This window comes from Peromyscus leucopus, chromosome 9, assembly GCF_004664715.2.
Source record: "Peromyscus leucopus breed LL Stock chromosome 9, UCI_PerLeu_2.1, whole genome shotgun sequence".
NCBI lineage: Eukaryota > Metazoa > Chordata > Mammalia > Rodentia > Cricetidae > Peromyscus > Peromyscus leucopus.
The window spans coordinates 72355908-72372452 of NC_051070.1; the positions used below are offsets into that span (position 1 = coordinate 72355908).

The 16545-nt window shown below is 44.6% G+C and overlaps 1 pseudogene; it reads right to left on the minus strand.

The window, feature by feature from the left end:
• Positions 1 to 1632: 1632 nt before the first annotated feature.
• On the minus strand, positions 1633 to 5285 carry LOC114682279 (annotated as a pseudogene).
• Between the last annotated feature and the right edge of the window lie 11260 nt (positions 5286 to 16545).

Genomic DNA, 16545 nt, shown 5'->3' on the forward strand with positions numbered 1-16545 from the left:
CTCCAGGAAAGGCGCAAAGCTACGCAAAGAAACCCTGTCTCGGGAAAAAAAAAAAATTACAGCATGATGGCTTGTGCCTTCAAAATGGAGCCAGGCAGGTTCCTCATCTCCATTCTGCAAGGGTCCTGACCACACAGTGACTGTGATGCAGGTACAGCTATAATCACCAGCACCTCACTCAGATAAACTGGGATTTTTGGTTCTGCTGCAGAAAACAGTTCCAGGACAAGCCAGCATGAAGATTACAATATAAGTTTTCAGCAAAAGATGCATGTATGAGTGTGTGCGGGGGTATCTCCAAGGAGCTTTTCATATTTTCTCCGTAGGCATAAATAGCACTTTTGTGGCTGTTAAGTCACATCTCTACCCATTTATTTTCTGTTGATCAAAGAGTAATTTACACTAAAAGATTATAAATGAGTTGTGTCATCAAAACTGATAGTTTGGACTTGAGAGATAGGTCAGTGATTAAGAACCCTGGTTGCTCTTCCAAAGGACCTGGGTTTAATTCCCAGCACTTGCATGCTAGCTCATAACTGTCTGTAACTCCAGTTCAAGGGGATCTGATGTAGTCAGAAGTTTTTCTGCGTCCTGCCTGGTCCTGTGGCCACTCAGCCCCAATAAACACACACACACACACACACACACACACACAGGCTAATATTATTTTTAAACTATGGCCATGGCAGGCTTCTTGATATCTAGTTCTTATATCTTAAATTAACCCATTAATATAAATCTATACTTTGCCACATGGCTTGTGGCTTACCAGTATGTACATCTCATGGCAGCTGCTGGCAGCGTCTCCTCTGCTCTGTCTTTCTCCTCTCTCTCTCTCTAGTTAGAATGTCCTGCCTCAGCTTATTCTGCCTCACCATTGGCCAGACAGCTTTATTTATCAACCAACCAGAGCAACACATATTCCCAGCATACAGAAAGACATTCCCATCAACCTTCTTCTGTTCTCCATGGTCACCAGGCACACATGTTGTGCACAAACATACATGCAGATAAAACAGCCATACACATAAAATAAGTAGATTAAAAATTTAAAACTTGGGGCTGGAGAGATGTCTCAGAGTTTAAGAGACATCTGGCTACTCTGGCTACTCTTCCAGAGGTCCTGAGTTCAATTCCCAGCAACCACATGATAGCTCACAACCATCTGTGATAGATATGGTGCCTCCTGGCGTGCAGGCATACATGCAGGCAGTACAGTGTATACATAATAAGTAAATCATTAAACAAATTTAGAACTTGGTGATTGAGAGAAGTATGTTAAAACTTGGAGGTTCCAGTCATCATAGGTAGACACGGATTGCTTTAGCAATCTAAGAGTTAACCTGGAGCTTCCATGATGTCTCTGCAGGCAATTTTCCTTACAAGTGGTATTTAAAGACTCCTGGATTTGAAGGTGTCAGCAGAAGAGGCAACCTAGATTCCAAGTTGAAGGGCTTTTTTTTCTTATTAATTAATTAGGCAATGAGTATATGTACGTATGTGGTGTATGTATATGTGCTTAAGGGTATACTTGCCTGTGTGGGCATATGTGGAGGCCAGAGGTAGACACTGGTTGTCTTTTTTGGTTTTCCACCTTATTTTTCTTTTTTGTTATGTAAATGAACGCATTTATTAGAGACTAGGTGGTCTCAAACAGCAGGACTTCTGGTCTCTCAGTCCCTCCAGTTTTCTGGTGGAGACTTCACTGTGGCCTCAGAAGTAGTGTTGGAGGCCCAGGCCCCACCAGCCACTGTTTTCATGCAGGAACCACAGTGTCAGATGCCAACAGCTCGTCTCTTTGTCTTGGTCTTGCCACAGGAGAAGGTATACTGGGTGTGCTGGCGGATTCCAATTTTCATCACCATTGTCCAGAGGGAGACACCATAGCAGGTCCCATATTTCCCTGCAACCCAGACCTTCTTGGTGCATTTAGCTGTGTAGCCGGAACCTAAGCCCAGAGAGTCCACCTTATTTTTCAAAACAGTTTTATTATATTATATTATATTATATTATATTATATTATATTATATTATATTATATTATATTAGTTTGTCTGTCTATCTATCTATTTATTTATTTATGTGTGTGTGTGTGTATGTGTTTGTATGATGGTGGTGGTGGAAAATATGAGAACTAAAGCTAAATGTTGGAGGCTATTTGTAGATGAATCTTAAAAGATCTTATTAATAAAAACAAACCCAGAGCCAGTTATTGGGGTGAATGCTGAAAGATCAGAGAAGCAGAACAAACCACAGCTGATCTCACCTCACCAACTTCTCAGCTGATCCTGTTTCCTCAGACCGAAAGCCTCTTAGTCCCCATCCAACTATATCTCAGCTGAACTACTGCTACAAGCCTAAAAGTTTAAAAAGACCTCTAGTGTGGGATGACTCGTCTCTCACGGGCTTGAGGGCCAGAAGGCCCAAACAAGTAAAAAAGATACTTTCTGAGAGCCAGCCTGGGTCTGCCTAAGGGTCTTAGCAACAGCAGCTGAAACATGATCTGGAGATGACCTAGACCAATGAGAGGCAGCCATGTCACACCAGCAGATGCATATTAATCAGACTTCCCCCAAGGGTGGGGTGAAGGCTATATAAGGCTTGTCTCTTCCTCAATAAACTGAGTTTGTTGTTTCAACATTCTCCCAGAGTATGTGTGGTTTGACTCTGCGCCTACTTGGCCCCCACCCACAAAGGGAACAACAACAAGGACTCTGCTACACTCTAGTTCCTGGTCCTCATGCCATATACCTTATACCTTTCTGCTTCCTGCCATCACTTCCTGGGATTAAAGGCATGTGTTTTTCCCAAGCAAGACATGAGATCTCAAATCCTGGGATTAAAGGCATGTGAACTCTCAAATCCTGGGATTAAAGGTGTGTGCCACCATGCCTGGCTTATATGTCTATTTAGTGGCTGTTCTGTTCTCTGACCCCAGATACGTTTATTAGGGTGCACAATATATTGGGGGACACAATACCACCACAGCTATTTATGTTCTCACTCTCCTAAACAAGTTTGTTGGACCCATTTGCACTGGCTGTGGGTGGGAAGTTCACAGGCAGGGAATACATCAGGATATATGCTTGCCCCTGATTGGTTGTAGGTGTGTGTGTGTGTGGGGGGTTACGTAGGCAGGAAATATATCAGGATATATACTTGCCCCTGATTAGACGTGATGGGAAATATGGTGGCCTTGTGGGGTTTCCTTTTTAAGTCTCTGCAAGGCAGGTGTGACTAATGGCCATTTCTTGGGAACACAGAGATGGACCTGGCCAGAGACAATCCTCCTGGCCAGAATTTAATTAAAACTTGGTAGTGGTCTTATTCCCAACTGGTGGGATTACCAGAATATGTACATGTGGGTGTCAGAGGACAACACTGGGAGTTGGTTCTCTTCTTCCTACATGTGGATATCACATGACCAGCCTGTCTGGCAGGAATGTGTATATTCTAAAGAGGCTTCTGCTCTTTCTTTGACTATCAGACTATTGAAGCAATGGACCTCAAGAAGTTAGAATTACCTGAGGAATCTCCCACTGGGAGAGGAAATAGGTGAAGGGGTGGGGGTGTCAGTCAGAAGTGGAACTTGTCTCCTGGTGAAAGATTTAAAACTTGTCAGGTGACCTTGCTGAAGAAACCTGGAGCTGAGGCAATGGTGGGCGGTGCCCAGAGCTTGCTGGACTAAGCAGTCACGCATCTGTAGATGTAACCAATCGTCTTATTAAAATAAGAAACCAGAGCCAATGTAAAAGAGAAAGCCGAGAGGTCAGAGCTCAGAGCTAAAATCTTACCTCCTGCAGTGCTCCTAGCTTCCCCGAGAGAGAGCTTCTTCCTGTTTGTCTGTCTTTAAATAGTCTTTCTGTTCTGCCTTCTCATTGGTTGTAAACCCAACCACATGACTGCCTCGTCACTGCCTGTAAGTACCGCCCTCCAGGTCTTAAAGGCGTATGTCTCCAATACTGGCTGTATCCCTGAACACACAGAAATCTACCTAGCTCTTCTAACCACCACGCTCTTGCTATGGCTCTAATAGCTCTGACCCCAGGGCAACTTTATTTATTAACGTACAATTAAAATCATATTTCAGTACAAATAAAATATCACCATACGCATCTCTCTGGCTTTCTATTTAAACCCTACCCACATGTCAGGACCCTGGCAATGGATTTCGGGGGTGGGTCACTGGACTTCTTTGTTCCTCATCTCCGTGTTGCCATGTTGAATAAATCTCTCTCTCTCTCTCTCTCTCTCTCTCTCTCTCTCTCTCTCTCTCTCTCTCTCTCCATTATTAATTTGGCTCTGTTAATTAGCTTACTAAGGACAAGTGGCTGAACATGGCTTGCTGGGGCACAGTCTGTGACCTTTAAGTCCAGTATCAATCAAACTCAGGTTGTCAGGCTTGTGGCAGGTGCCTTTGTTGAACGAGCTCTCTGGCTGGCCATTTTACTTTTTGACACACAATTCCTCCCTGAATCTGGACCTCAGCCTTGGTGAGTAGAAATCCGTGTTGTGAGCCCGAGCATAACCCTCACCCTTGCCACCATGGTCAGTTGTTCCTGGGCCTGTTGGGCAATGACAAGGATGGCTGGGGGTGGGGGTGGAGGTTGACCGCTATCCACAGAAAAGATTGTCCTAACTACTTGATTGTGGTGGTATTATGTTCCCCAAAATATTGTGTACCCTAATAAACTTATCTGGGGTCAGAGAACAGAATAACCACTAGATACTTAGGATAGGCAGTGGTAGCACACGCCCTTAATCCTAGCATTCCAGAGGCAGAAATCCATGTGTTCAAGGATACAGCCAAGCATGGTGACTCATCACACCTTTAATCCGAGAAAATGAGCCTTTAATCCCAGGGAGTGAGGCAGAAAGAAAGCAGAAAGGTATATAAGGCTTGAGGACCAGAAACTACAAGCATTGGGCTGGTTAAGCATTTGGCTGGTTAAGCTTTTAGGTTTTGAGCAGCACAGTTCAGCTGAGAGCCATTCAGATATGAGGACACAGAGGCTTCCAGTCTGAGGAAACAAGACCAGCTGAAAAGTTGGCCAGGTGAGGTTAGCTGTGGCTTGTTCTGTCTCTCTGATCTACTAGTGTTTACCCCAATAACTGACTTCAGGTTTGATTTTATGAATAAGAACTTTTTAAGATTCATGCTACACTTGATGATGAAAGTCCTTCTCTGCTGGCATCACCTGTGGGTGAGCATTTAATGGGACATGGTCTCTTCATACCCTCTGTCCATTTGGAGAGATATGTCCCCGCATTGTCTTTCTCACCCATGTCCAGTCATCATCCTCTCCAGCCACTGGCTGCAGACTATGATCTTGGTAAACTGGGTCACTCAGGATGACTGAAGAGAGGCACTTGAGGATGCAAGGAAGTCTTGAAGGGGCAGGGGGGACAGCCTCCAGGGACTGAACCCCAAACAACCTTTCACAAGCTTACTGGCTATTACACAAAAGTTGTTTTTAGAGTGAGCGAAATTCCTTGTACCAGAGCCCCTGATCTAACCTGCAATCTCAGCCTCTGCAATCATCACCTCTGCAATCTCAGCCTTTATTACGCACTGTTTGCAGTACTCAGTAATGCAAGACTTCCTCGTTTGTCAAGACCATCTTGTGACTAAGATCATGCAAAGGCTGTAAAACTCCTTCAGAAAAACAACTCTAAAATCACAGAAACAATCGCTATTTTTTCACAACAATTTCTTCAAAGCCTACATACATGTAAAACAATTATTTCATTCTGATGTTTATTCTAGATAGAATGACCCTACTAAATATCCCACTACACCATGAACCAGTATGTAATCACACATTTGGCCATTTTTTTTCCTTCTAAGAAAAACACGTGACTGCGTAGTTTGCCCAAAGTTCTTTCCACTACACAGATTTCCCTTCACCACTGTTCTTTAGGGTTGAGCCTGAAAAAGGCTGTAGTGCTGCATCTGTCCCATACACCATGCAGAATCATCTGTAAGCTAGGCCATACTCTTCTCTTTCAGTCAACCAGTCATAGGTCATCCCCCCATGAAGCCACAGGTGCATGCTAGGAGACTGTGGTAGTTTGAAGGTAACTGGCCCCCATAATCTCATAGGGAGTGGCACTGTTAAGAGGTAAGGCCTTGTTGGAGTAGCAGTCGTTATGCCCAGATTGCAGGGATCCCCCAAAAGGCCACCACAGAGACCAAATCCCATATGTAAAAGCAAAGCGCCTTTATTACCTTCAAGCTCTGGGGCTTGGTCTCTCTGTCTGACACAGCAGTCAGAACAGAGGGCCCTGAGCTCAGGTCCGGTGGCTTTTTTTTTTTTTTTTAATAATAGCAGAGGTTGGGGTGAGGGAATTTCTAGGGTTCGGAACCCTGATTGGCTGACATTTGTCTAGGGCATAGGGAATGTTTGGAATGTCAGGTATTTCCCCTTAGATGCAAGAACCTCCCTGGGTGGGGTCAGCTGATGGCTTTTCCTGGGTCCAGGTGTTGCCTGCCAGAAGCAGTATCTGGGCCTCTAAGCCTTTCATGGCAGCTGTGTGGTCAAGCTGTTTTGGGGCCCCTCCACACTGTGGTCTTGTTGGACAAAGTGTTTCTGTGGAAGCAGGCTTTGAGGTCTCATATGCTCAAGATACCACCCAGTGTCTCAGACCACTTCCTGTTGTCTGCAAGATATAGGACTCTCAGCTACTTCTCTAAGACCATGTCTGCCTGCACACCACCTTGTCCCACCATGATGATTGTGGTGGTTTGAAAGAAAATGGCCCCCAAAGGAAGTGGTACTATTAAGATGTGTGGCTTTGTTGGAGTGGGTGTGGCTTTATTGGAGAAAATGTGTCACTGTGGAGGAGGACTTTAAGGTCTCATATATACTCAAGCCACAGCCAGTGTCTCAGACCACTTCCTGAATCCTTCTCCAGCACCATATCAGCCTGCATGCCGCATGTCCCACTGTTATGATGATGGATTGAACCTCTGAACTGTAAGCCATCCACGACAATTACATCTTTTCCTTTATATGGGTTGCAGTGGTCATGGTGTCTCTTCACAGCAATAGAAATCCTAACTAAAAAAAGTTTGTACCAGGGAATGGGGTATTGCTGTGATAGGCTTGATCATGCTTTTGTTTGGAGGAATTCGGACTTTGGTCCTTTAGGTTAGGAAATCAGTAGAATGCTTTAAGCCCTGCCTAATGGGTCATACTAGCAGGAACATGGGAGACAGTGAGGCTGAGTATGAGCTGATGAACTGTGGAAGCCTGTTGTGGGATATTTGTACACTGTGTGAAGATGTATTGCTGTGATTGGTGTAATAAAGAGCTGAATGACTGATAGGTAGGCAGGAGAGGTTGGTTGGATTTCTGAGGAAAGAGAGGAAGAGGAGGAGGAATCTAGGTGCTCAGATTACAGCAGTGAGACACTGAAGAGGTCAAACATATGATACACAATAGAGAGGTAACTAAGCCATGTGAAAGAATGTAGATTAATAAAAGCAGGTTAATTTAAGTTATAAGAGTTAGAGGGGTCAGCCGGGCGTTGGTGGCGCACGCCTTTAATCCCAGCACTCGGGAGGCAGAGCCAGGAGGATCTCTGTGAGTTCGAGGCCAGCCTGGGCTACCAAGTGAGCTCCAGGAAAGGCGCAAAGCTACACAGAGAAACCCTGTCTCGAAAAACCAAAAAAAAAAAAAAAAAAAAAAAAAAAAAAAAGAGTTAGAGGGGTCAAGACTAAGCTAATGGCTAAGCTTTCATAATTAATAATAAGTCTCCATGTCATTATCTGTGGGATGACTGTTCCCATGAAAGAGTATTGTTACAGGAGCCTTTCTCAAGAGGTCGGAGGAGAAGAATATTAATATGTGGTCTAGAGATCATTCTTGTGATATTTTGGTAAAGAATGTGGTTGCTTTTTGTCCTTGTTCAAAGAGTCTACCTGTGTTGTGCCCAGATCGTGACCCCCAGAGAGACCACCAAAGACGAGCATGCCGAAATGCAAAAAGCAAGGTTTAATTCTGGATATCCAAAAGCAATACAAGCCTAGGCAGGGACTTCGTCCAATACATCCAATGCAGTGGAGGCTGGAGCGAGCGCCCACCTGTCTGCAAGCTCAGTTTTTAAAGGGAAAAATCACAAGGTTACATCATTTAGGGGTGCTAGTACGGGTACAATTCTGATTGGCTTGTGTCTAGGAATTCCAGAAATCACAATTCAGTTTTCCTTCTAAGGAAGTAGTTGCCCACCACCATTTTTCATTGGCTGCCCCCAGATGGGGGCATCTGGTGATTACACAGTCACTATGGAAACTAGGGTTGGGACATTCTATGGTCAAGCAGTTGCCTAGGGGGCCAGGGAGAGGACATTCCATAGTCCGGCAGCCATTACCTCCTGACTATCTTGTGACTCTGTACTTTTACACTTCCTGGTTTCTGGAATCTGGACTGACTGGTTTCAGTAACTTCTGGCCTATTCCAGTAACTTATGGCCTATAGCTAAAAAGGAGCAGCCTTAGGCCTTTAGTTTTTGGGGTGAAAGCATTTTGGTCTTATTTTGGTTCCACACCTGAAGATAAAATGAAAAGTTTCTGATTAATTCTATTGTCAGAGGAAATCTCAAAACAGCCTAGTGTAGACTCTGCTGTGTGGTTATTAGTACTAACTCTAATGAAGATTTATAATGAAAAGGAGCAGGCTGAGCAAATAAAAATGCAAAATATACAGATTGAGAAGAGGGGGACCAGGAAGCAGAATGCATCTAAATCCTGTGTTCAAGGAGATAAAAGGATTAAGAAATGGAATAAAGGGAGTGGTGACCCCAGGGCACGATCCCACCCAGCTAAATTTTCAACATGTGAAAAAGAACTAGAGAAAAGCTTAGAGCCAAGTTTGGTGGGGCACACCTTTAATCCTAGCACGGAAAGCAGAGGCTGGTGGATCTCTGAGTCTGAGGTCAGCCTGGTCTACAAAGCTAGTTACAGGACAGCCAAGCTTAGGCTGTAGAGGTAACAATCAAAACCAGGAAATTGGTGAAGATGTAATTGAAAGAGGGGCTGTGTTTTAGCCCTAGCTAGCAGCAGGACTTGGCAGTTTTGGCCACGTGGTTCTGACTTTAGAGGTAAGGATGGAAGAAACAGCTTATAGAATGGCCACTGAGGTCAGGCATGTGTCAGGGGTGTCCCCGCATGGAGGCCTAGGGAAGCCATTGAGTAAAGCTCTGTGAAGTTGAAGCCTGAGTTGCCTTGGAGACCCTGAGATGTTAGAGATGCCTGAGCCATGGGATACCTGCTAAGGAAAGCTGTTAACAGGGAGTGGGAATAGCCCAAGAGGGAGAAGTATGTTGCAGTTAACAAAGCTCAATGGAGTTGGTGATTTGAAGAGTACTTTGACATCAGACATAGAGATGCAGAGTTTGGAGTTTGTCCATATGATTTTTGGTCTTGCTTTGGTCCAGTATTTCCTCACTATGCTCCCTTCCCTGTATATACTGTATATCCTTTTTGATTTTGATTTTACAGGTGATTATAGTTAAGAGAGTGCATGAATCTCAGAAGAGACTTTGAATGTTAGACATTTAAATAAGTTTGGAATTGTTATAGACAACAGGAATGTTTGAAGTTGAACTAAATGCATTTTGCATTATGATATTGTTACAAGCTTATGGGGGCCAGGGATTGAAATATGGTAGTTTGTATGTAATTGGCCCCCATAATCTCATAGAGAGTGGCATTATTAAGAGGTATGACCTGGGCCCCCAGCTGGATCAGGCCCTCTGAATAGGTGAGACAGTTGATTGGCTTGATCTGTTTGGAAAGCAACTAGGCAGTGGGACGGAGTCCTGTGCTCATTTCATGAGTTGGCTGTTTGAAACCTGGAGCTTATGCAGGGACACTTGGCTCAGTCTGGGAGGAAGGGACTGGACCTGCCTGGACTGAGTCTACCAGGTTGATCACAGTCCTTGGGGGAGGCTTTGCTCTGGAGGAGGTGAGAATGGGGGGTAGGCTGGGGGGAAGGGGAGGGAGTGGGAGGGGGGAGAACAGAGGAACCCATGGCTGATATGTAGAACTAAATGGTATTGTAAAATAAAATAAAAGGAAAAAAAAAAGAGGTATGGCCTTGTTGGAGTAGATGTGGTCTTGTTGGAGGAAGTGTGTCACTATGGAGGCAGGCTTTGAGGTCTTATATATGCTCAAGATACCACCCAGTGTCTCAGACCACTTCCTATTGTCTGCAAGATGTAGGACTCTCAGCTACTTCTCCAGCACCATGTCTGCCTGCACACCACCTTGTCCCACCATGATGATTGTGGTGGTTTGAAAGAAAATGGCCCCCAAAGGGAGAGGCACTATTAGGAGGTGTGGCTTTATTGGAGTGGGTTTCGCCTTGTTGGAGGAAGTGCGTCACTGTGAAGGTGGACTTTGAGGTCTCATATATACTCAATCCACAGCCAGTGTCTCAGACCACTTCCTGTTGCCTTCAAGTCAACATGTAGCAGCTCCTTCTCCAGCACCATGTCTGCCTGCACACCACCATGCTGCTTGCTATGATGATAAGAGACTGCACTTCTGAAACTATAAGCTGCCACCTCAATTAAATGTTTTTCCTGCTGTGGGATGTTCTGTGTGTCCTGTGGGAGCCCGTTCTCGGGTTCCTCGTGGCTTTACCCAGCAGGTCCACATAGAGGATGATTAGGACCACGGGCCTGAGTGCAGGTGTCTGAGATGGTCTGCACTTGGCTGTTTTGGGGAATGGTCTGTATGTCAAGTCGCTCTGATTGGTCAGTAAATAAAACACTGATTGGCTCGTGGCTAGGTGGGAAGTATAGGCGGAACTAACAAAGAGGAGAAGTAGAACAGGAAGGCAGAAGGACTCACTGCCAGCCACCACCAGGACAAGCCGCATGTGAAGACGCCGGTAAGCCACGAGCCACGTGGCAAGGTATAGATTTATGGAAATGGATTAATTTAAGCTATAAGAACAGTTAACAAGAAGCCTGCCATGGCCATACAGTTTGAAGCAATTTAAGTCTCTGTGTTTACTTGGTTGGGTCTGAGCGGCTGTGGGACTGGCGGGTGACAAAGATTTGTCCTGACTGTGGGCAAGGCAGGAAAACTCTAGCTACATTTTCCTTTATAAGAATTGCCATGGTCACGGTGTCTCTTCACAGCAATAGAAACCCCAACTAAGAGAGGGGCAGGAGATATTGTAGCAGGAATAGAAATCTGAGCATTTGGCTCAACTTTTCATGTATTTGTGCCTTCGGACCTACTTGAGCCTGATCATGTATGCACTGTTTCCATACCACGTCTTCATGCTTGAGTGGCAAGCACTTTACCAAGTGAGACATCTCCCCAGCTCCTGCTCTTTACCTTTCTTCCATATGCAATTACCTTGGTAAACAGCCATATGTCCCTCGAGGAAAGGATGGAAGAAAGATCAACAGTAAAACGTTTGGTAGTTTACCAGTGCCTTCTTCAAAGGACCCAGACTTCCCTTCATTTGAGTCTGGGATTTTAAACCAGCTCAAGTCTATGCATGGGTTGAGGAGCCATAATCTCTGTTGCTGTCATCTGACGTAGTCTTCCCTTTGCATGCTCTGGAATTTTTCCGCTTATATAGAACAAGAAAGAATTTAGTAACAGGGACTGGCATAGAGTTTCCAAAACAGAAGGGCACAAAAACAAAAGTATAAATCAATAAACTAGAGTGCTAAACCAATAAACCCATACAGCTGCACTGACCTAATTTTTGGTAAAATCAAGTGTCAAAACCACACACTGGAGAAAAGACATTTCTTTTTTTCTTTTTTTTTAAAAGATTTATTTATTTATTATGTATATAGCATGTATGACTGCAGGCCAGAAGAGGGCATCAGGTTTCATTGCAGATGGTTGTGAGCCACCAAGTGGTTGCTGGGAATTGAACTCAGGACCTCTGGAAGAGTAGTCAGTGCTCTTAACCTCTGAGCCATCTCTCCAGCCCCAAGAAAACACATTTCTAAGAAGTGTAGCTGGGGAAACTGTATTTTCATATGCAGAAGACAAAAACCAGACTCCTGTCTCCCAGTATGTTCAAATATCAGTTCAAAGAAGTAAATGGAAGGCTTGAAACTCTGAAGCTGGTAGAGAGAAGCACAGGAAAACATTTTAACATATGCACATTAAGGTAAGTAAGAGGATGAGCTGGCTCCTGTGCAAGGGTGCTGGCCTCCAACTCTGGTGCCCCAAGTTCAAATCCCGGAAACCACACAGTGGATGGAGAGAAGTAACGAAGAAGGCTGTCTCTGACCTCTGTGCACGCATCTTGCCATTCACCACTGACACACACATACAAAATAAGTAAAAGGAATAAAAAGAGTTCACATAACTCTACATAATCTCTTCAAGAAAATACTAAGACAGAAAACTTTCAAACTTCTGTATGCTGCCAATGTTATAAAGATCCCAACCAAAAGATACAGACAGCATTAAAAAAATTCCTCATGAATCTAGACAGGAAATTTTCAACAAAATGTTACTAAATCTTATCCAGCCATGTACAGAAATGCTTGCATGAACAATAAATGGATTTGATTTTGACAGTGTGAGATTTTTGGAATATTTGGAAAGTGCTCCAGTTTCAATTCGGTTGCCGTGACTAAATATACCGACTAAAGCAAGATAGGAGAGTGGACTGATTAGTTTTGGTGGGGCTCTTGTTCGTCATTTTTTATTTTTTGTTTTGTTTTGTCTTGTTTCGTTTTGTCAGCTTGGTACAAGCCTGGATCGTCTGGGAAGAGAAAACTTCCATGGAGAAAATGTCTCCATCAGATTGGTTGATAAGCAAGTCTATGGTGGTATTTTCTTGATCCGTGACTGTGGGAGGGCCCAGCCTACGGTGGGTGGTGCCGTCCATGGGCAGGTGGTCCTAGGTAGTATAAGAAAACAGGCTGGGCGGTGATGGTGGTGGTGGTGGTGGTGGTGGTGGTGGCGGTGGTGGTGGTGGTGGTGGTGGCGGTGGTGGTGGTGGTGGTGGTGGCGGTGGTGGTGGCGCACGCCTTTAATCCCAGCACTTGGGAGCCAGAGCCAGGCTGATCTTTGTGAGTTCGAGGCCAGCCTGGGCTACGGAGCAAGATCCAGGAAAGGAGCAAAGGTACACAGAGAAACCCTGTCTCGAAAAACCAAAACCAAAACAAAACAAAACAAAACAAAACAAAAAAAAAAAAAAAAAAAAAGAAAGAAAGAAAGAAAAAGAAAAGAAAAGAAAAAGAAAACAGGCTGAGTAAGCTATGAGGAGGAAGCCAGTAAGCAGCATTCCTCCATGGCCTCTGCTTCAGCCCCTGCCTCCAGGTTCCTGCCCTGACTTCTTTTCATAGTGAACTATACAACCATGAGTTAATATAAACCCTCTTGTCTCCAACTAGCTTTTGGTTATGGTGTTCTATCACAGTAATAGGAACCACAACTAAAACGGGGAAAACATTTATTTAACTCACAATTCCAAGCGAGGGTTCATTCTTTCAGGGAAAGGGTGTTAGGAGCCTGAGAGCTGGTCACATTGTGGCCATCTATGAGTCTTAGTTGGGTTCATTTTTCTCTTCTGATTAAAGAAAGATTTAAGCCAGGTGTAGTGGCGCATGCCTTCAGGTGGATCTCTGTGAGTTCTAGTCCAGTCTGGTCTACAGAGTGAGTTCTAGCCAGGGCTGTTACACAGAGAAACCCTGTCTGGTAGTGGGAGAGGTCGAGGTGGAAAAAAAGAAAGAATTAAAGACAGTAAAAGTGTCAGACTTAGAAGCCAGTTACAGGTAACAAACTTTATTCAAAGTGGATAGTCGCTGCTCTTTTTTGAAGGGAAATGGAGGAGGAGGGGACCCGGGGAAGAGGGGAGGTGGGGGGGAGGGGAAACTGCAGTCGGGATGCAGTATGAGAAAAGAATTTTAAAAAAGTGAATAGGAGGGTCTGGAGAGACGGCTCAGAGGTTAAGAGCACCGACTGCTCTTCCAGAGGACCCGGGCTCAGTTCCCAGCAACCACATGGTGGCTCACAGCCATCTGTAATGAGATCTGGTGCCCTCTTCTGTGTACATAATAAATAAATAAATAAATCTTTAAAAAAAAAAGTGAATAGGAACATGCACAGTGGACATGGGCCCCCTACACACACATCACAGAGAAACACACACAGAGACTCACACAGTGAGAAACACACACACACACACACACACACACACACACACACACACACACACCCATGCAAACATACACAGATATACACAGGTGCACACACACTTTAAAACTTTTCTTCCTGTCACCTTGTATTGCCTCTCCTCTTCCTCCCTCCCTCTCTCCCTCCCTCCCTCCCTTCCTTCCTCCCTCTCTCCCTCTCTCCATCCTTCTCTTCCTTTCTCTTCTCCCTTCCTTCCCCCCCCCTTTCTTTCTGAAACAGTATCTCGTGTAACCTATACCGATTGTCCCTGGGGCTCAGGTAAGCTTGGTCCTCTTAGTCTTGACATGGCCTACTTAACTGCCATCTGTCCGTCCATCTGCTCACCCATTTGGAGCTGAGTGCCCTGTTCTTCTTTCCATGTCAGACCTGGGCTATGGAAGGAAAAATTGGCAGTTTCAGAAAATTGTGATCAGCTTCAGAACGAAAAACTAAAACTTGATTTATCCTGCTCCTTCCCTGGCAAAATGTAATGATAATCTTGGCTCACTGCTGTCTGCCAACTAGAGAAGGAACTGAAGTCATCAGACACCAAGACACAGACCCCAGCTGAGAAAGACCTCGGCTGTGAGCTTCATGGGAACGAGCAGAACATTTTCTTACCTGCATAATAGAGGGTAGTCTCGGTGTGCTCTCTAGTTGAATGTTAATTATATCACATGCTCTTTTTGTTTCTTGTTAATTGTTTGAGGTAATTACTGATTGAATGTTATTGGTCATGACTCATTCTGTTTGTCTGACAGCCTGTGTCTACGGTGATTGCTGATTGTATGTGCGTGCGTGTGTGTGCGCGTGTGTGTGCGCATGTGTGTGTGCGCACGCGCGCGTGTGTGCATGTGCATGGTGTGTGTGTGTGTGGTGTGTGTGTGGTGTGTGTTTGTGCGTGTGTGGGTGTGCATGTGTGTGTGTGTGTGTGGTGTGTGGTGTGTGTGTGTGGTGCGTGTGCACGTGTGTGTGTGTGTGTGTGTGTGTGTAAGCATCCCTAAGACTACAACAGAGAGGCTTTTTCTTCTCAGTCTATTTTTTTTCTGTTTATGTTGCTACTTCTTTCTTTCTTTTTAGCAGTTTATCTTTATTTTATGTGTACTGGTGTTTGCCTACATGTATGTCTACATGAGGGTGCCAGATCCCCTGGAACTGGAGTTATAGACAATTGTGAGCTGCCATCTGGGTGATGGAAATTGAACCCGGGTTCTCTAGAAAAGCAACCTAAGAAAACACGTTAGTTAAAATTATTTCAAGCCAGTCATAGCTGAAATACAGATAATTAGCAGATAATGCTAATTGTAAAACTGGCTTGGAACTAAGAATAAGGTGTTCAGAAGATTATTATTATTATTATTATTATTATTATTATATGTGTGTGTATATGTGTGTGTGTATGTGTGTGTGTGTGTGTGTGTGCCTGCGCACACACACGCGCACACATTCGTGCATGTGCATGCATCAACTAAATACATAGGGAGGTCAGAGGAGATATTTATTCCATTAGTTCTCTCCCACTTTTACGTGTGTTCTAGGGGTCAAACTTGGGTCACCAGGCTTGCAAGGCAAGTTCATTTATCCACTGCAACATCTTCCTATCCCTAAGACTTAATTTTTTTTTGATAGGGTATCACACTATCTTAACTTAACCTGGAACATACAGAGTAGCCCAGGCTGGCCTTGAACTCTCATCCTCCTGCATTAGTCCTCCAAGTCTTAACATTATAGGCATGTGCCATTGTGTCTGGCTAAAGGAGACAGTTTAAAATCCAAGTAGAGCTGGGTATGGTAGTACATGCTGGAAACCAGGAGAAGCCAGAACAGAGATTTTTTTTTTTTCTGAGACAAGGTTTCTCTGTGTAGCCCTGACTGTCCTGGAACTCACTCTGTAGACCAGGCTGGCCTCAAACTCAGAGATCTGCCTGCCTCTGCCTCCCCAGTGCTGGAGTTAAAGGCACAAGTATGCCACTACTGCCTGGATCTACAGAGGACATTTTTAAATGTCCAACTCAAAATTCACCAGAATCTCTTTAAGGGCTCAAAAGAGCCTCCATCATTGGCTTCTGCTCACCCCGGACCCACTCTTTGGTCTCTATGGTTGTTCTTTGGAGTGATGACCTAGGATCTGCTTTCAGGCCCTTTGACAGCTGTGGGGTTGGGGTGGGGTGTGAAAGGCTATAATCAGTGTGAGGTCTCTCCCAGCTGGCTTCTGGATAAGGAGAGAAAAGGACATAGCCATCATTTAATTTTTAGGTTTCACCAGTAGTGGGCCTGACTCTCTTGGCTGTAGGTAGGTGCTGCAGAGAGCCCAGGTCCTAAGCCTTATATCTGAACAGCATTTTTCTTATCTGGAAAAAGATCATTAGTGATGAATAG